At 48.7% G+C, this 19,272-nt stretch overlaps 1 long non-coding RNA gene across 2 annotated transcripts; it reads right to left on the reverse strand.

Moving 5' to 3' along the window:
- Nucleotides 1–2,011: 2,011 nt before the first annotated feature.
- LOC120885410 (uncharacterized) lies at nt 2,012–15,760 on the reverse strand. Of its 2 annotated transcripts, none has more exons than XR_013425153.1 (3): nt 15,488–15,760; nt 3,730–3,883; nt 2,012–3,142 (listed from the first exon to the last, which is right to left on the reverse strand). It is a non-coding gene; the product is annotated as an uncharacterized LOC120885410 (long non-coding RNA). The 2 variants fall into 2 exon arrangements; XR_005728005.2 differs by lacking the exon at nt 15,488–15,760 and adding an exon at nt 10,288–10,453.
- Between the last annotated feature and the right edge of the window lie 3,512 nt (nt 15,761–19,272).

A 19,272-nucleotide genomic window follows, 5' to 3' on the forward strand; every position in this document is an offset into this window, starting at 1 on the left:
CAGGTTTAAAGGGCCTCCCCAGGTCCCTGTCACTTTCAGGATCATGTCCACTCACTTTTATCTAGACCTGCTACCTTTGAAGTCTCATAGCTCCATCATGGTCAGAGTAGACATTTGTTGGACTTCCCATTTCTTTCTCTTGAGTGCTTAGCATTGGACTGGGAATCAGAGACCATAGGACAGTACAGAGGCACATCCCTCACACACCAGCCTGAGCACACAGAAGTATGGACATGTATTCATTCAAGGGCATTGGCTCTGTCTTAGGTGTGACGGAGACAAAAATGAAGAGAACACAGTCTCTGCCTCCCAGGGACTAACATGTTAGTTGTAGGTGGGGAGAGATGTGACAAGCAGGCAGAAGGTCTTGTACACCAGGTGCACCCCTGGATGGACCGCTTGGGGATCACCTACCGCTCTCTTTGACTGAAGCCATTTTCATATCAAGGGGTGAGAAAGGGAGTGAAGGCCGGAGTGCCCATTTACCTTCACTCATCCTTGTGAGGGTTCCCCTAAGTCACTTCCTTCACCTCCCTTCACCTCACCTGACACCCACCATAGCTTACAAATTCTCCCACTTCTGAATCATGAAGACAAATACAGCATGCCTTGGTATTAGCAAATCAGCTTCATCATAGTCCAGACACCTGTGATGGTGTGGCATTTCCAAGCTTTAATTTATGAAAAGAATTATTATTATATTTTTGATGCTAGGGATCAAATTTTTGATGCTAGAGCCTTGAGCATGCTAGGCAAGTACTCTACCACTAAACTACATCCCCAGCCCCACAAAAGGATTATTTCTCCCACACCATTTACAAAGTAAATTCCAAAAAAAATAAAGAACTGATTTAAAATGTTAGAAGAAAATGGAAGCTAAAATTAAGTAATTTCAGATTAGAAAAGGCTGTTTAAAAATAAGACAGTAACCATAAAAGCCATAAAGGAAAATGTTGACAAATATACTACATCTAAATTTAAAACTGCTGTGACATAAAAGATCATAAATGATATTGAAAGATGAGCAACTAAAGAATAACAACTATAAACATCCAGGATTAAGAATTGCAACACACCAATAAGAAAAAGATTTTTAAAACGTAGTAAAAAAATGGGCAAAGTATATGAACAGGCAATTTACAGAAACAGAAATACAAGATGTCCTATGAACTTAGGAAAATATATTCACTGTGAGAGAAATGCAATCACAATTAGAGAAATGCAAATTAAAAGAAACATAAGATTTATTCTTGCTTGGTCCATTCGCTTAGAAAAAATTCAAAACATCAACTGGATCCAATGTGGGAGAGAGTATCTGTAAGCTGGTTATTTTCTCCTTTCTTGGAAACAACATGAATTTGTTTGGTCTTCTTGGAAGGTGTTTCAGCCATTTCTATTAAAATTAATGATGCCTTTCCTCATCCTAGCAACTCATTTCTACATATCCATTATCCTAACGAAATAGCTACGTCTGCCCACAGAACCACATACTAGGGAGTTCACTAAGCATTATTTATAACAATGAAAAATTAGAAGCAACCCAACAATCCACTGGTCAGAATGGCTAAATGAACAATGGTACTTCCCTGCTACAAAATATTTAATGTGTAGCAATTCGACATAATGGGGTAGATCTACATGGTTTTTATTTTTATTTTTTATTTTTCGGTGGACCCAACATCGTTTATTTTATTTGTATGTGGTGCTGAGGATCGAACCCAGTGCCCTGCGCATGCCAGGCGAGCACTCTACCGCTTGAGCCACATCCCCAACCCCTACATGGTTTTTTTCCCCAATATTGGGGATTGAACCCAGGGGTGCTCTGCCACTGAGCTATGTCCCCAGTCCTTTTATTTTTTATTTTTTTATTTTGAGACAGGATCTCAGTAAGTGCCCAAGCTGGTCTTGAACTTGTGATCCTCTGCCCCAGCCTCCTGAGTTACAGGAGGTGACTGCCACCTAACCCAACTCATCTGTATTTCTTTCTTTCTTTTTTTTTTTAAAGAGAGAATGAGAGAGGAGAGAGAGAATTTTTAATATTTATTTTTTAGTTCTCGGCGGACACAACATCTTTGTTGGTATGTGGTGCTGAGGATCGAACCCGGGCCGCACGCATGCCAGGCGAGCGCGCTACCGCTTGAGCCACATCCCCAGCCCTCATCTGTATTTCTTATAGCAAGAATACACAGCTTGCTTTTTAATTTTAAGATAAACTTTAATAAATGTGTGTATTGAATGAATTAATAAAGGGTTCAGCAGTGAAACCTGACATGGACAAACTCAAGACACTAAGTTTTACCCATTGCATGAAGAAAAGGGGCCCTTCTGGACTGCACTTCTATATTAGCAAAAGTCACAAGGACTTGCCTAGTATTTCAGCCCCAATATTAAAATTGGTGGGGCTAGAGTCCCTCATTTTACAGAGATAAGGAAAGATGGTCTGAGGCCCAAGTCATAGCTATAGAAAGATCACAAAATGTTAACAGAAGGCAGTGGGTGGCAAGTTGATCATACTCTCATTTGACTTATAATTTGTCATTTCAGGGACAAGTCCAGGTCCAGGACCTCCTGGATGTAACCACAGTCTCTGTACTCACCTCCTAAAATTCATAACAAATATTGAGTGACTACAGGCCCCAATAATCTTACACTAGACAATCATTTGCATTTGACAAATCCTGCTTGTATGTCTCCTCATTTGTGCCTCGTAACCTATGACATGTAGCTTCTGCTACCATACCCATGTCCCAGATGAAGAAACTGAGGCTCAGAGAGGTTAAAGAGTTGGCCAAATTCACTTGCTAACGAGAGGCAGAGTGAAATTGAAACTCAGTCCTTTTGATCCTCCAGCCCTAATTCTTCCCACTGCAGCTAAATCCCTCTGGGGTTCCTGTTTCTTGCCTCAGTTTTTCTGGGCATGAGCCTTACCCTGACCTGAAATTTGCTTTGGAAAGAATTCAATGAGGCTATTTCCAGGTAGAGGACTTAATTGAGGCCTTGGGCTGGTACTGAAGACCACGAGAGGCAGAGCAGAGCAGATGCTAGATACACACTAGAATCACGTGCACCAGGACTCCAGTTCTGATTTCTAGCCCAGTGATGTTGGGTAAGTTACATAACATCTTTTCCTCTGCTTCTTCATCTGTAACAGAGATAATGAGAGAATCTATCTCAAGGTGATGAGGTAAACACATATTAAGATAATACATGTATAGTCCTTAGTTGGTGCCTAGCACATTGTTAGCTCTCACTCATCTCCTTGACCTTGTCAGCAGTTGCCAAGATGTGAACTTGGTCTTCTGAGTACCTTGGTTCTCTACTTTATGCCTCTCTGGCTTCCTTCCAAATAAGGAAGCCCAGATTAAGGGAAATCTGGGTCTGAGAAACATACTAGCTCTTGGATCTTATTTGGTTGACTTGTAGTGAACTGTCCCCCACAGGTCTCCCCCATGCTCCCTCCCGAATCTCTGCTCAGCACTTTGGTCCATACCACTTGAACCCAGATGCCCCTTCCCCACAACAAGCTCTCTCAGACCAACCACTCAAGAATATTCAGCCCGTTTTCCCCCTCTGGGGCCTTGGATCTCCCTGTTTGCAGCTGGCTGCTAGCTTAGCATCCTCTAACCCAATTGCTCCTCCTCAGCTCCCAGGCTGCTCTGTCACTTTTCTTAGATATAGTTCCCTCCATTGGCAAGCATGCAACAAAGTAGAGGTTCAAGTCATGCTCACCAGGGTAAGAGGCCGTGCTGTTATTGATACTCATCATTGCCGTCTTCAGCATCAAGTGACAGCCTCTGCTCGTGGGTCTCCGCCTCATGGAGGATGGAGACAGCAGATTCCACAATGTGAGGCACTGGTGAGGTGGGGGAGCAGCCCTTCAGATCTGGAGCAGAGCAAAGAGGTACACATGGGTTGGTGCTGGGGGCAGGGTCAGCCTCAGGGCAAACCTATGGAGCCATGTAGACAGATGTGACAGCTATACTTGTTCACTCTCCCCCTCCCTAGTAAATCCTCCTAAACTTGGGACCCCAAGTCTTATTGTACAGGCTGAAGCTTGGGGGTGTCACCCTACTCTGGTGTGGCACCTGGCTAAGGCATGAGCATGTTGGCGGGTGGAAGTGTGGGAGAGAAGCAGATGATGAAAAGAGCTCATTGACCTTCCCAGGGACCTACAGTGGATGGATTACAAAGTGCTCCCCACCACACCACTGCCCTCGGTCTTCATGATAACCCTGGGAGGGGCTGTGTTCCCATTTGCAGCTACAGATACTCAGAGAAGTAACACAACCAAAGCCACAGAGTTGTCCACAGCAGAGCACAGACTGGCCTCTGACCCTTCTGTGATTTTCCTTCTAAGCCACTGACAAGCCACGACTCTTTGCACTCATCTTTGAGCTTTCACACCTAAGTACAATAATTACACTCCTGGATACCCATGCCACACATGCTTACACTGCTAGGACAATTGCTTAGTCGCATTCATTCTTTTAGAGACTCACATGTTCACACTCTTACTAGTGCACAACACAGCCTGGCCCCACCTCATGAGCACACGCTTCCACACAGTCCCAGACTGACACAGCCCCATCTCCAGCATAATCACACAGGTCCAGATGTACCCACATTCACCCACATGAGCCCCTGGTGGCTTCCCTCCTTCTCAGAGGCCACTTGCCCTGCCCCACCACATTGACGGTGGTTGTTTGCCTAGAACAGAGGAGGCTGGAAAGCAGATATCAGGGGCTAATAGCTACCTTGCATCCCTCCACCCACCATGTTGTGAGCCCAGCCCCAGAGCAGAGGCTGCCTATATTTGGTTGTAAGCCAGGGTTGAATGAACAAGAAAGGGCAGAGCAGAGATCAGAAGAGAAACTCATCCTCACGGAGATCCTCTTCAAGGCAGCCAGGAAACCAGGGCCCCACATGCCTGCAGCAGAGTCAAAGCTCAGGATGTGAAAGTTTGCTCCCACCAGTGTGGAACAGAAGCTAATGCTCTTTGTCCAATTTAGCTCAGACTGAGTTGGATTCCTCAGGTCTCCAGTGGGATTCTGAAGCTCCGGAGTCCTGAATGGCCAAAAGGTCTCTTTGACCATAAGTATCAGAACTGAAGACAAAGAAGTCCCCACAGAAGCCATGACCCTAAACTTTCAAGAGGCTGGCTAGTTCAGCAAATGCAGAGCAAACCACTCTCTACGGGATCTGGAGCCTGGTGCAAAAGCCTTGGGAAGTCAGGCTTCATTGGGTTTGAATCCAATTCTACCACTGCCTACCACTTCCTGGTGTTATGGCTTTGCACAACTGACTTACCCTCCCTGAGTCTCAGCTTTCTCTTCTATAAAGCGGGGCTACTACCTCTGCCTGCCTTGCATCCAGCATGACACACGAGGCCTGGTTTTCAGAACCTTGCTAATATCATTATTATTAAAGATGTTCCCAGGTGTGGTCTCTTGCAGAGATAGGCCAATGAGCAGAAGAGCTGAGGTGGCCTTTACAGGAAAGAGCAGAATCCCAAGAGTGGGATAAGATCAGGCAAAGACAAAAGCCAGAGAGGGCAGCAGTGAGTGGGGGTGGATCCTCCCAGCTGGGGACAGACAGTGGAGGGGTGATGAGCACGGCTTCTGCTGGGTTCCCTAGATCCTGCCACAGCTGCTGGTGATGCTATTCCCATAGTCTTGAATGCCTGGTGTCCTGTCCTTTGGGGCTCACCCACCAGCAGAGCCTCTCACTCTTGTCACCAGCACCCCGAGCAGAACCATTTCCTGCTTCCCTTGCTCCTGAGGAACTTTAGTGTCCTCTCTAGGTAACCCAGGGAGCTCAGAGGATCAGGATTTTTCTCCCTTTCGTATAGTCAAACTGGAATTATTTTCTGCTAATAATTGACCTAAAGATGGGAAACCAAGGAACAACAGTACAAGGGAATTACAACTCAAGTCACAGAAATAGGCCAGCAAGGTTGGGTCTAGAATCCCTGATATTTCCCTTCTTTCCTGGATATTGACCACAGGTCTGAGGGGATAAAAACATCTTCCTGGGCAGGCCTGGGTTGAAGAGTCAAGATCTTCATCCTCTGGAAGTGAGGCCAGAATTAGCCACTAGTTGGGGAGATATGGTTTTCCCAAGTCACCCCTACCCCCTCCAGACTTCTGTTAGATGAGACCATGAGGACACTGGGAAATGGAAAGGGAGGTGCTGAGGCCAAGACACTGTCCCCTCTGTGGCCTGAGCCTGGCTGAGGAGGCCAATTACCCACGAGCCTCTGCTCCCCAGGGCCCCATCACTAGGAGCAGCTCTCATCACCTCCAAGCCCAAGCGGATCCCCCTTTATCAGGCCCCCTGGCACCAGCCTGTCTGAGCCTCCCCCACCACTGACGCCCAGGACGTTTGTTTTGGTATCTGTGGTGGCTGTGGTCAGAGCATAATTGGGGCTGAAACACCCACTCGGACCCCCGAAGGATAAACAAGCTGGGCTGGGGCAGCCCTGAAACAAATGTGAAGACAGACACGAAGACAGTGGGGCTGGGGAGGCCAGCAAGTTGGGTATGGAAGGGGAGAGGCTGGCAGGGAGGGAGGGGGCCAGGTGGAAGGACAGGCAGGAGACCAGTGGTGTGCCCACTTCCTGGGCAGCTGCTGCAGAAAGTGGCTACTCTGATGCCAACTAGGAACACTTCCACTCACCCAGCCTGGACTGGGCTGCCCTGGGGAAGCTGCAGAGCTAGTGAGAACCTTGCCTGGCTTTATGGAAGTCTCCTGTGCTGTGGTTCTCAGAGCACAGGGAGCTTGGTGTCAGCTTGGTTCCCTGGTCCCTGTCCCCACAGTCTCTAGCTCAGTGTGTCTGAAACAGGAGCAGGAGTTATACTTGGAGAAACATTGGTTTTCACTGATGGGGTCAACTCGATCTTGCCTTCAAGGAGCCTGAGAGCAGGAGAAAAGGCTCTGCTTGGGCTGGGAAGTCATCAGGACCTACAGGCCCAGCTGGAAGCCAGAGCAGGGGAGCATTCCAGAATCCCAGCCTGGGGAGGAGCTTATAGCAAAGACACCTAGGCAAGAACTGCCAAAGAGACACGAAGTGCAGATATTTTCCTAGGACTCTGATTGAGGCAGCAGGGTTAAAGGAAGCCTGGCTGTCCTTCAGAGCCTGGTTCTGCCAGCTCTACTCTTGGGCTCAGGGTTCTTAAAGGGCCAGAGTCCTGTGTCTTTGGGGAAGTTGCCTGTTGCTTGATGGTAATGCAGTACTCTACACCCTTTGCACACCATGGTCCTGAAGTGTTCAGTCCAGCCTCAGTGAATAGTGCAAAACCATACTCAAAGTGTACGTGGGGGGACAAAGGGCTTGGAGAGGTTTCAGGCTGGGGACCCACTGGCAAGTCTGGGATTGAAGCTACAAGTCTCCCTAATGTTAGTACCTATTTATGTCTCTGGATAGCTCATTCCACAGTGGGGGTTGGGGAGTAAGGAGCAGGCTTGTGGGAGGATTTGGATCCTGGAGTAGACTGGGCCCAAACACTCAATCTTGCAGGTTTGCAGAAAATGACACTGGGCTTTGCTGGGCCCCACTGATCATAGTGCAACAGTAGTTCCCATCTTGACTGCTTCTCAGGGTGTCTCAGCCGTGAGAGAGGGATTGGGAGGCAATGGATTTGAGCCTGGGAAGAGGAACTCTGACAGGCTGGCTGCACTTCAGTTTAGTTGGGACAGGGCCACAGAAGTCAGGCTGGCTGCAACCTCCCCTCCTGGGTCCTACTGTCCACACTTTCTGGGTTCCCAGCGCTTCTGAGATGATTCCATTTGAGAATGGTACCATGTAGAGTTTGATGTGTGAGATGGTTTTGTCCTCTGATCCCACTGAGGTTAAGGGCTCCCACCTCAGCAAGACCCCATCTCCACCAACTCCTTGTCATCCTCCATTGGTCAAGCTGACCTTTCCAGAGGTATTTCCTCACCTAGTGCTGCCTCCTGCCTTGGCAGCTGCTGTCCTGGGTCTTAGGGCTGCCATCTGGTGGACATTGCCATAACTACTGCTACTACTGTCAGCAGAAACCCTTTTCCAAGGTGTGGTCAGAGAGCAGCCCAGACTCAGGGTAGATGGGAGATGAACAGGGGTAGGGAGGAAGGATCAAGTCCCAAAACTGCAGGGGAATGCCTACATCCTGCTTCAGGGGAACTTCCAGAAGTTGGGCTTGGTTGGTAGGAGAGGCTGTGGTAAAGCCTCCCTGCTTCTACTCCCTTAGAGCCTTGGGATGCCCAAGGTCTACCCAGCAGCATGCCCCCCATTCTGTTCTGACTCTCTATCATACCTGGAGAGGTGAGGGCATACCCTAGCTTCCTGGAGCTGAGAACTCCTATATGGGTGGGATAGAGATTCATGAATGTGGACTTCCTCTTGCCAGCATCCCCCAATTCCCTTGTCTGTGCACCATGCCTTGTCCAGACCAGCTAAAATCCACAGTTGGGTAGACACAGAGGTCTGAAGATACACCTCAGAGATGGGAGGACAGAAGTGCTCATTACAGGATCCTCCAAGCAGTCTGGCAATAGTGAATAATTTATGTACAAGGCAGAGAAGACAATAAATCAGCAGCAATGATTAACATGAGCTATTTTACGTGTGAGAAAGATCTATGGCAGGAGGCTGCCAGGTTGCTGGTGATTAATGCTGCTGTTTGCACTGGCTTCTGGGCCTTAATATTCAATTACGGGCCTGGAGTATGTGGGGGGTCCTGGGATGGCATGGGGAAGACTGGGAACACAAGGAGGGAATGCTGGATGCCTAGGACCTAGGGTGAGGTGACAACAGGTGGCAGCCTGGCCCTGAGGGTACCTTTACTGATGAGAAATTACATTCACGGGATGGACTAGTGCCTGTTTTTGTAATAGGAATCACTTTGCCCCAGGGTCACTTCTAAATAGTCAAGGGGGTGCCTTGGGAAGGGTTCACAGATGGAAGAAGGCATCCTTGGGAAAAATCTGACTGTCTCACCGCCCACCTGCCTGTCCCATGTAGCCACCACCAGTTTAGGAATGAAGTGACACCAGCCAGCCCACTTGGGGGGAATGGTTAATATTGGAAAAAAGTTCTGTGTCAGCAATAGAGCCAGGGAGCCAGGCCCTGTCTCCATGCCCTAGGGAGGGATGGTGGCTGGGGACAGGCTGGAGAAGAAGGCTCCTGGTACTCTCCTCCCAGCTGACCCAGGAAGCCCTGGGAGGCCCCACTCCCTTCATTCCCACACTTGGGCCTCTCTGTCCTCTCAGCCAGCTCCAGCTGGCCCCCATCAGTGCTGGTGGTTCCAAAGACCAGTGGCGGCTTTAGGTTTAAGTGATTTCCCCCAGCTCAGCCCCTTCCAGCCCTGGCTCCTGTCAGCTCCTTCCTCCTCTTCCTCTTCCTCCTCCTTTGTGACCTCTGGGCAGTGTGGCCCTGCATTCCCTTAGAATTCAAGGGTTGTCATGAGGCACAGGGGTTTTTCTGGGAGTTGAGCTGACAACTGGACTCAGAGACTCTCTGGGCTAGGCTAGACTCTGTGATGTAGGGGAACAGCCCCTCATTCTCCCAGGCGGACTGGGAGCTTGCTCTAAACCATTCTACCCTCAGAAAAAATGCTTCAGAATTCTAGTGCTGGGGTGTGAGGAGGTGCTGAAAGAAAAGTTGAAGGGAGCATCATCTCCCTGGCCAGAGCCTGGTGGGGCCCAGGAGAAGCCTGGCAGGAGCAGGCCTGAGTTTCTGGCTGGAGGTTTCTGGGTCATCTGCCCCCTAACACCAGTTGTCGTGCACCATGAAGCTGTATGAGAAGCAATTCTAAGTCCTCTGGTGTGTGGCTCTGTGTGAGTGTGTATGAGTATGAATGTGCATGTGTGCCTCTGGCAAGTGTCTGAGTCCCTGCTGTGTCTGTGAGCAACGCTGGGTGAGTGTGAACTACTTTTGAGATTGACCACAGCCTCAGGTCCTCCCCGCCATGACTAACCCAGCCTTTCCAACAGTCTTCCTCAGCCTCTAATCCCCTTTTTGCAAGGTTCATCCTGTGGACTCCTTGGGACTCCATTAATGAGCCCTGGCCACCCCAGGACAAGCCCCAAATTAACCCTGCCACTGACCCCGACATAGACACCTGTAATTAGGCCAGGAGCGGCTGCAGCAGAGAAGCCCCAGGGCTCAATAGGGTACAGGCTAGGCTGGGCTGGAACAGGGGCCTAATGCCCAGGAATGCTCTAAAAGCTGTGTGCCTGGCTCCAGGCGACCGCCTGGCTCACCTCTAATAGCTCACAAAGCCTCCAGACGGGCTGCCGGGGGATTACCTGAGAGGAGCCCTGGAGGTGCTGCAGGGGTTGTTCCGCAGGCCCACCCTGCTGGTTCTGGGTTGAGGAGGTTTGGGGAGGAAGAAAGCTGCCCCTTGGCAGTCTGGTCACAAGGTCCTCATTCAGAGCAGAGCCTGTGCCCATGATGGCAGCTGCCCAGGGAAGAGCCAAGCCCAAGCTGGCCTGTGTGTCCAGCCCCCGCAGAGGGCGGCCCCTCCCCCTCTCCCAACTTGTTTTGTTTGCTTTGTGCAGCATGTCCCAGTAGCTCCATCCGCATTAACCCCTGACCCTGACTGTAACTCTCCCTCCCCTCTGACAACTGTGTTTACCCATTTAAAGTTGGTGGCTTTTTCAGTGAAGAGGGAAGGGCTTACTTCTTTCCCCTCCTTCTCCTGCCTCTTCTGGGGGAAGCTATGTTCCCTGTCCAAGTGCTTTGCTTGAGACTCCAGTCCCAGTGACTGCCAGGGAACACTGAAGAACCTTTGTTGTCCAGGAGTGTGCCAGATCACAATGCACGTGGCAATAGCTAAGCATACAGAAAGCAGCCTCTATACCTACAGGGCTCCACAGACAGATTGGTACAATCTTTGGTTTTTTTCCAGGGTTTTTTGGTTGTTTTTTACAGGACTGATGATAGAACATCGGGCTTCATGCAGGTTAGGCAAGCCCTTAGCCTCCAGTACAACCATCTTAATGTGTAATCTGGCCATTTCTATCAAAAATTTTTTAATGAACACATTTGACCCAGGAATTGCACATCTAGGAATGTGTCTATATAGGTCCTTCATTTGTGCTCAAAGTACAAGGGTATGGGCTGGGGTAGTGGCTCAGCGGTAGAGTGCTCGCCTAGCCTATGCAAGGACCTGGGTTCAATCCTCAGCACCACATAAAAATAAATAAATAAAATAAAGGTATTGACAACTACAACTAAAAAATAAATATTAAAAAAAGTACAAGGGTAAAAAAAAATATACAAGAGTATTTCTTGAAGCATTGTAGAAACTCAAGATTAGAAATAATCTAGGTTTTCAGCTAGGGGTTAAACTCCATAACCAAAAAGTAGTCATACAATGGAACACTACCTAGGCAATCAAAAGAACAATGTGATGCATTCTACTGTCATGTATAACTAATCAAAACAAATAAAAATCTGTATTAAACTATTAATTAGACTGATATAAATTTAGTAATGTGATTTTCTCCTACTTCAGTTAAATTAAACAGAAACGTCTATCTTTAAAAAAAGAGAGGAAAAAAAAAAAAACAAAAAACAATGTGCAGCTGGGTGCAGCAGCGTATGCCTGTGATCCCAGTGGCTCAGGAAGCTGAGGTAGGAGGATCACAGGTTCGAGGCCAGCCAGGGCAACTTACTAAGGTCCTATCTCAAAATAAAAAATAAGGGCTGGGGGGCATAGCTCAGTGCTAGAGCACCCCTTAGTTCAATCTCTAGTACCAAAAAAAAAAAAAAGAAAATCCAAAATAAAGATGAGAATACAATATGCCACCATTTGAGGGGATGGAGAAGGAAAATATGCAAATAAGCATTCAAAATTTTTTCAAAAATATACATATTTTGTTTTGCAGTGCTGAGGATGGAACCCAGGGCTATTCACACAGTGGGCAAATCTCCACCACTGAGCCATATCCCAGTCCCCAAATATGTTTGAAAAAAATGAAGTAACAATGGTAGCCTAAGGGAAGAGGAACTGAGGGCTTAGAGTAGAAGGGAGACAAAGTTCTACTATTACATTATTGTACTTATATTTTATCTTTCAAAAACAAAACTTTATTATACATTCAAAAATAAAATTATATATCCTCAACTCAACTATTCAGTTTCCAGAACTCTAGCTCATGGAAATAAACAAGTATACAAAAATAACATAAGAATGGTCTCACAAGATGTGGTGGTGCATGCCTGTAATCCCAACAGCTCAGGAGGCTGAGGCAGGAGGATGGCAAATTCCAAGCCAACCTCAGGAACTTAGTGAGACCCTGTCTCAAAATAAAAAATAAAAAGTGCTAGGGATATATTTCAGTGGCAAAGCACCCTGGGTTCAATCCCCAGTGCCATAATTTTAAAAAATACTGAGCATCCAGGCATCATGAAGGGGATCTACAGGCACTGGCATGGAATGATCACAAAGAAAAATGTAAGAGAAAAAGCAAATTGTAAAAAAGGACAAAAATACTATTCCATCTATGAAAGAAAGAGAAACAAAACAAAATTATATGTTTTTCTTCTTATCTATATACAGAGAAACTCTGGAACTAAAAATTAAAACTCTGGAAGAATAACTACCACCTCTAACACAGGGATGGGAGAGTTACTTTTTAGGATTCTGTACATACAGGAAGACTTCATAAAGTATGCCTTATATAATTGCAAAATAAAATAAAGTTGACAAAAAGAATAAGACTTGCCTTTTTTTTCCTACCATAGGCACATCCTTATGACCATGCTATTACTCTTATGTTACAAAAGGGGAAACTGAGACAAGAGAGGTTCTGCAGCTTCCTCAGGCTCACACAGCGAACACAAGCCAGAGCCATGCTTTTTCTGTCCATGCCTGCTCTCCTCAGAAATGACATTTCTTCCATGTTCTGAGGCTCTTCAAGGGTTTGGGCTTCTGGACTGGAGTTAATATTCTTTCTCCTACTCCTAGACTCTTATGAACAGCACATAGTGAATCTCCTTCCATTCCTGTCCACTTCCTTTCCTCCATTCCCCAAAGGACTTGGTAAGGACTCCAGCCAGGGGTGGGCTCCAGAAGCCACTGCAGTTCCCAGCCTTGGCATGGCCGCCAGCTTCCCCATCACCTGCTCCTGTTCTGGCTCCTTCCTGCCAGCCAGAGCCCAGTGCCCATACCCCGCCAACACCTCCCTCCTTGCCACAGAGCACCCCCTTAATTATACTTAATGGCAAAGACCATAAGAGCTTTATTAACTTTATTATGGACCCAATTAGCAGCTAATGCCCCATGACTACTATCCCCCCCAATAATCCCATTAAACATAATGAAGCAGCCGTCCCCCCTTCTCTGTTGGGTGCGGGCCGAGGGGACAGGGAAATCCATCTTCCTGGGCCTGATTCTGGCCCCTCAGGCCCATTGGACACCAGCTCAGGCCCTGGAGCTTCCCAGGAACCATAGCCGGGTGCATGAAGACAAAGATTAATCAGCAAGTATTTTGGTGCCAGCCACAGCCTGAACACACACACACACACATGCACACATGCATACTCACTTGCATATACACACAGCCTGGCTGATGTCCAAATAACTCCTTTTTCAAAACAGGGATGTAGAAACACACACATCCCCCAGCCAGCACACTAATGTTCTCCAGCACACCAGTGTTCTCCAGTCTTGTAAAGAGCTTTTCAGAGAGGGGAATGTCAAGTTGAAGGCTTCTGCCTGGACTTGTCACAGAGTGTGGGGTGGAAGATGTGGGAGGGAGGAAAATTAAAGACATGCAAGGAGAGCATCTCCCCCAAAGCCTATGCCCTCCCTACACCCCAGGTTACACCCCACTCTGGCTGATCATTTCTAATATTTACTCAGCACTTGCAGTGTGCCAACACAATGCTAGACACTCTCCACCATCATATTTAGCCATTACCACAAGCCAAGGAAGTATGTGTCATTTCTCCCAATCTACAGGTGAAGAAACTGAGGCACAGAGAGATGACCAATTTTTGAAGCAGGTGTACTAATGTGATTTACCTTAAAAGATTCTCCCCTCTCTCCTTCCTGGCAACCTGCCTTTCCTCATCGTAAAGTAGAAGAGGCAGAGATCACAGAGAGAATGTTTGGCCTATAGATGGAGAGCCAAAGCACAGATATGGTTCAAGGGACAATCCGTGTGATCATGATAAGATGCCCTTAGGCTCTGATTCTACATCAATCTTAATGAGTGCAAGAAGATTAGAAACCAGAGGACACCTCCATCCCTACTACCACAAGAAACCCCCCACCCCAACTGAAGAATCATGAGTGAATGGGAAGGCTACTGGAGAATAGTCACAGCAGGCTCAATCCTCCAGCCACGCCAGTGATCAAAATCTTAAGACTGAAGGACTCTGGTCTCTTGGGTCTCCATCTGTCTCCACTCCAGGAACAAGAGCTTCCTCAAGATGGGGCAGTGGTAGCCCACATAAAGTCTCCAGAAACTTGGGCCCCTCTACTCAGCTTTGGTCCCGGAAAAGGAGTAAACACCAAGACTGACAGGGCAGAAGCACTGGCTGCCCTGAGCAAGGGGGCACGGGCCTAGGAAAGGAGACCCTTGAACTCTTGCTTGGAAAGAGGCTCCCTGTTCCCGCTCCCCATCCCTGGGCTGGCCCAGCCTGGAAGCAACCACTTGAAATGGGCCCCAGGGAGCCTGGGAGAAGGGCTGGCCTGGTTCCAGCCTCCAACTCCTGACGCCCCAATTAGGCCTTCTTCCTCGCTCCCCCTCCAGCTCAGCTCCAGCTGGGGTCAGGAGGTGAGAGGGAGAGCCTTCTCTCCAGGCTCATCCAAGTCAGGATCTACCCCAGCCTCAATGCACACCCAGCATGGCATTCCTCCAATTGCTCTATCCCTGGGGGAGGCGGGTAGTGCAGGCAAGTCAGTACCCTCACCTTTCCCAAGAGGCACTGGGGCTGGAGAGTGGGCAAATGCCACTCCCTGAGGTTACTCCAGGGCAGAGCAATGGGTACCTCCCTGGGTGGGGCTCCCACTCTTCCCATTGCCTGGATAAGTATGCTCTGACACAAGCTACCGCCCCCCCCCCTCCACCCCGCACCCTCTAAACAAATAGTAGCACCACCCTTACTCAAGCCCAGAGAGATCTGGTGCCTGGGTAAGCAACGTCAGCTAGATCAGCTAACAGGGGATACTGGGGAACTCCAGTGAAGGACGGGGTCAGGGTAGGGCAAGTGAAATTTGGGAGAGAGTGGGAAAGTTAGACTATGCTGGAACTCCAGTTGGGGAACACAAATTGGCCTTAGAGTTGCCTGGCTGTGTGAGTTAGATAAGTCTCCCAATTTCTCTGAACCTAGGTTTTTCATCTGTAAAATGGGCCCGAAAATAGAAACTGATCATAGTGTGAACTTTAGGTTCACATAGATTTTTGTTAACATTAATCTAGTAACGTGTATAAAACTCTTAGCAAGACTCTGGCACCTAGGGCTGGGAATGTAGCTCAGTGGTAGAGCACTTACCTAGCATGTTCAAGACCCTGGATTTGATTCTCAGCATTGGAGGCAAGGAAACTCTGGCACCTAGAACACAATAAATGAGAGATATTGTTACAGTGTTGCTGTCTGTAGGGGTCAGGTCTTTAGATTTGTAATGTAATGACAGTAAGAATAGGGAATGCTGTTATACTACAGAGATCACAGCCCCCTCAACTAGCCCTGTGCCTGGTTCTTACTGAGAAAGGAGGGAAGGACACACATCTGTTTACCTCAGCCCTCCAAGGTCCCCAGTCTGCCCTGGCATAACCATTTCAGAGGACTGATGAGGTCATGACTCACTTCCAGGAAACCCTAAGGTGCCCCATAGCACTGTGTTACCTATACACACACACACACACACACACACACACACACACACACACACACACACGTTCTTTCTCCTTCCTTTCCCTGAAGCAAGGAGGGAGAAAGAGACATCAGTTTGAAGGATGTGAAAATTAGCTGGAGTTGAGAGAGGTGTCAACTTCAAGGCAGTGCCCCCACCCACCCCTTCTCTGCCCTCAGGATGGTGTTTCCACAAGTCTCTGCAGGGAGACCCCCACCCCATCCCCAGGTGCCGACTGACACTGTCAGGCAGAGGAGAGTGAGAAGGAAAAGAGGGGGTGGCTTGCCAAGAAGAGTGAGTGGTGCCCAACCCAGGGGCCTGTGTCAGGGACCGGCCCCTAGACACTCTGTCCAGAGCTCTGATTGGGGGCTAGAGGAGTAAGCACCCAGAGGAGGGGTCAGTCTGACCTTGTTGGAGCCCAGCTTCCTTGCCCAGAGCTGAAAGTGCCAGGGTTTGAGCCAGTCAGGGAGGGGGCTTTTCCCCGAGTGTGGGAGGGGTCTAGAACACTGTCCTTTATCTCAAAGTGGCTTCCTGGCCCTGCTTCTGACCTGTCTGAAGGTCTCCTTAGAGTCCTCTCCTCTCAAAGAGGGCCGAGAGCAGGGACTCGCTGTACTTTCTGGAAGGGGTCAATCTGAGCAGTGGATGGGCGCTCCAGGAGGGAAAGCCTTGGCAGAGGAGCCAGGCCTTCATCCTGTCTCTGTCATCGTTAACAGCCACAATTATTATTATTTGGAGAGATGGGCCAGAGGTGGTCAGGGACATGGTAAGGGTGAATGAAATGAAGAAGTCCTCTGTACGTGCCGTCTCGCCAGGTTAATACTCCTGCCTGTCGGCCTGACAGCTGCAAGATTGATTACCCAGGCCTCCCGCTCTTTATAACTCGATCAGTCGAATTAATCTCTGGCTGTCGGCCCATCTGATGCCTGAATCACAAATTTAATTTGGAGGTGTTCAGCTCCTCCCCCATCCCGATTCCTCCTCCTCCTCCCACCGCCCCCCCCAGTCGTCCAGCTTCCTCTTTCCTTTTCCACTCCTTTCCTCCTCTTTCTGCCCACCCCTCCTGCTCCAGGGTTTCCTATTCCTCCTGTTCTTCCTCCCCACTGTAGTCTCTCAGGCCTCTTCAGAGGGCAGCAGGTGGAGTAGGAGGAGGGAGAGGAGGAGTGGGTGGCCCTGAGTCAGCAGCCCCTCTCCCAGGCCAGGGGAGGGGTCATGTCCCCCAACCCACTGAGCGAGGTGCCCAACCCACTGAGCTCCACCCCAAACAGAGAAAGAGGCTTAGCTGACACTAAGTAAGACATATTAATGTACTAAAGACTTAATGAAGTTGGGGGGGGGATGAAGGGTGGAAAGTGCTTGCTTTATTAGTTTATGGCCGATTAATGGGGACGCCATTACTGTGATGGAGATGGATTGCTGCTGTCAGCAGCCTGGGCTGAGGGCTGGCCACAGCTCCTTTTCTCGGGTGGTGGGTGCCCCAAACAGAGTCAAAGAGAACTTCATTAGAAGCTTCCACAGGATCCACCTGGAATGGGGGCTGGAGCTTCAGCTAGAAGTTTGAGAAGGAAATTCCAAGGGACAAGTGGTGGGGAGTTGATATCAGTCAGAAAGTCACCTCCCCAAAGGCAGTAGTGGAGCAGTAGGGTGGCCCAGCTCTGGACCTACACACAGCAGAGGGTTGATAATCAGCTGGGGAAGAGGAGGGAAGAAGATAATGGGGGTGGTGGCAAAGTCTCGGCTTGGCACAGAATCATGAGCCACCACACACCTTGTAGATTCAAACAGCAATTCTTTATTCCCCCGAACTCACACCGGCCGTCTACAAACACGTTCTGGGGAAATCCAAATCTGCCCGCACAATTTACCTCCTAAATACTTTCTCTCCACAAGAACTCAGTGGGAACTCAGGCAGCAGGCACGCCCTACTCCCAGCAGCAATAATCTTCAACCTCCAACTTCCCTAAAACTCCTATTGTCTTAAACCGGAACGCACTAAACCCAAGGACAAGGATACTTCCTCAAACCTGCAGGATACACCCTAATCCTGGATCCACCCTGGTTATTGAGCAGGGTCACCTTTCTCAAACACACATGCAAGGTCACAGCAAATTTCCAAGGCAAGTCCATTTAACATGGGGTACGCTGGCAAGGATTTCGATGCGTCATTCCTCCTTGGCAATGGCCCTCAGCAGGGTGGGATCCACTTAAGAAGAGCAAGGGAAGTAAGCCCTATTTTTCATCCTTCCTCAGAGGGGGACAGTGCACTATGACAGTGGGACCACTAGCCCAGAAGTTGAACAGCTCACTGGGCAGCAAGTCAGCCCCAATGCTAGAATCCCCAGCACCCAGGTCAGGGGCTTTGCCCCATGCTCTCCTGTTGGAATGGAGGTGAAAGTTGCCTTGCCTCTGCAACCTGCAGGCTGCTGACCTCCAGGAAACCAATGGAAAGCAATGGTGTAGAGAAGGGATCTGGTGGACTAAGGGGAAAGCTATGGGGCATGGCGGGCACATGGCCTCCAGCCTCTAGACTTTGTCAGGCCTGAGGGACAGGAGGTCCCAGTCAGTGAGCAAGCGAACCCAAATACATCCTGGTGACTTCCCCATCCCGTTAGCTCCTTCTCAATTCTGTGGGGCTCCATGACCTTCTTTTTTACCAGGAGGGAGAAGCAACACAGCATCCAACACAGCTTTTCTCCAAGTTGCCATTTTCTATTGGGAAGCTTCCAGATGTCCTTGACTCCAAGGCCTTCTATGAGCTCCAGTCTCCCAGGAGCATGTGGCATTTTAGTATGGCTATTTTGTTGCAGGGACATTAAACTTAGTTCACAATTTTATTTTTTAAACAAACGATGCCAAACAGACATTCTTCAGCACCTAATTATCACTCTTTTCTGAGCTCCTCCCAGTCCAACCACATCCCAAAGAAGCCTCAAGGATGAAAAAAGATTCCGTGATGGGCCCAGAATCACAACCTATTAACTGAAGTACACAATACTAAAAAGACCTTCTTAAACATTGATACAAGTTAGGGAAAACAACTGTGGCAAAATGACTGAACCAAAATGTTCCCTTTGGTCTCTTTTCCCTTTTCCTTACCATACATGTGATTCTCTGTGGATCTATGTGCCCCACATAAAATGTGTGACCCCAGTGTGAAGTACCAACCTGTAGGTTATGGCCAGCATATGGTGCCCTTTGTCCTTAGGCATCAGGTGGATCTGTACCTATGGATGCCTGGGTGTCCTCCTGCATCACAGAGTTGGCACTCCCTGCTGGGCACCGAGATCACTGCTGTATTCCTGCTCAGGCCAAGGATCTACTATTCATCCAGGGCACCACCCAGGCACTCTCCCCAAGTGGGGGCTACCTGCTCAGCCTAACTGGGAAATAAATACCCTATTTCTGAGAGTAATTTAATTATTGGCTC

This window comes from Ictidomys tridecemlineatus, chromosome 1, assembly GCF_052094955.1.
Source record: "Ictidomys tridecemlineatus isolate mIctTri1 chromosome 1, mIctTri1.hap1, whole genome shotgun sequence".
Lineage (NCBI taxonomy): Eukaryota > Metazoa > Chordata > Mammalia > Rodentia > Sciuridae > Ictidomys > Ictidomys tridecemlineatus.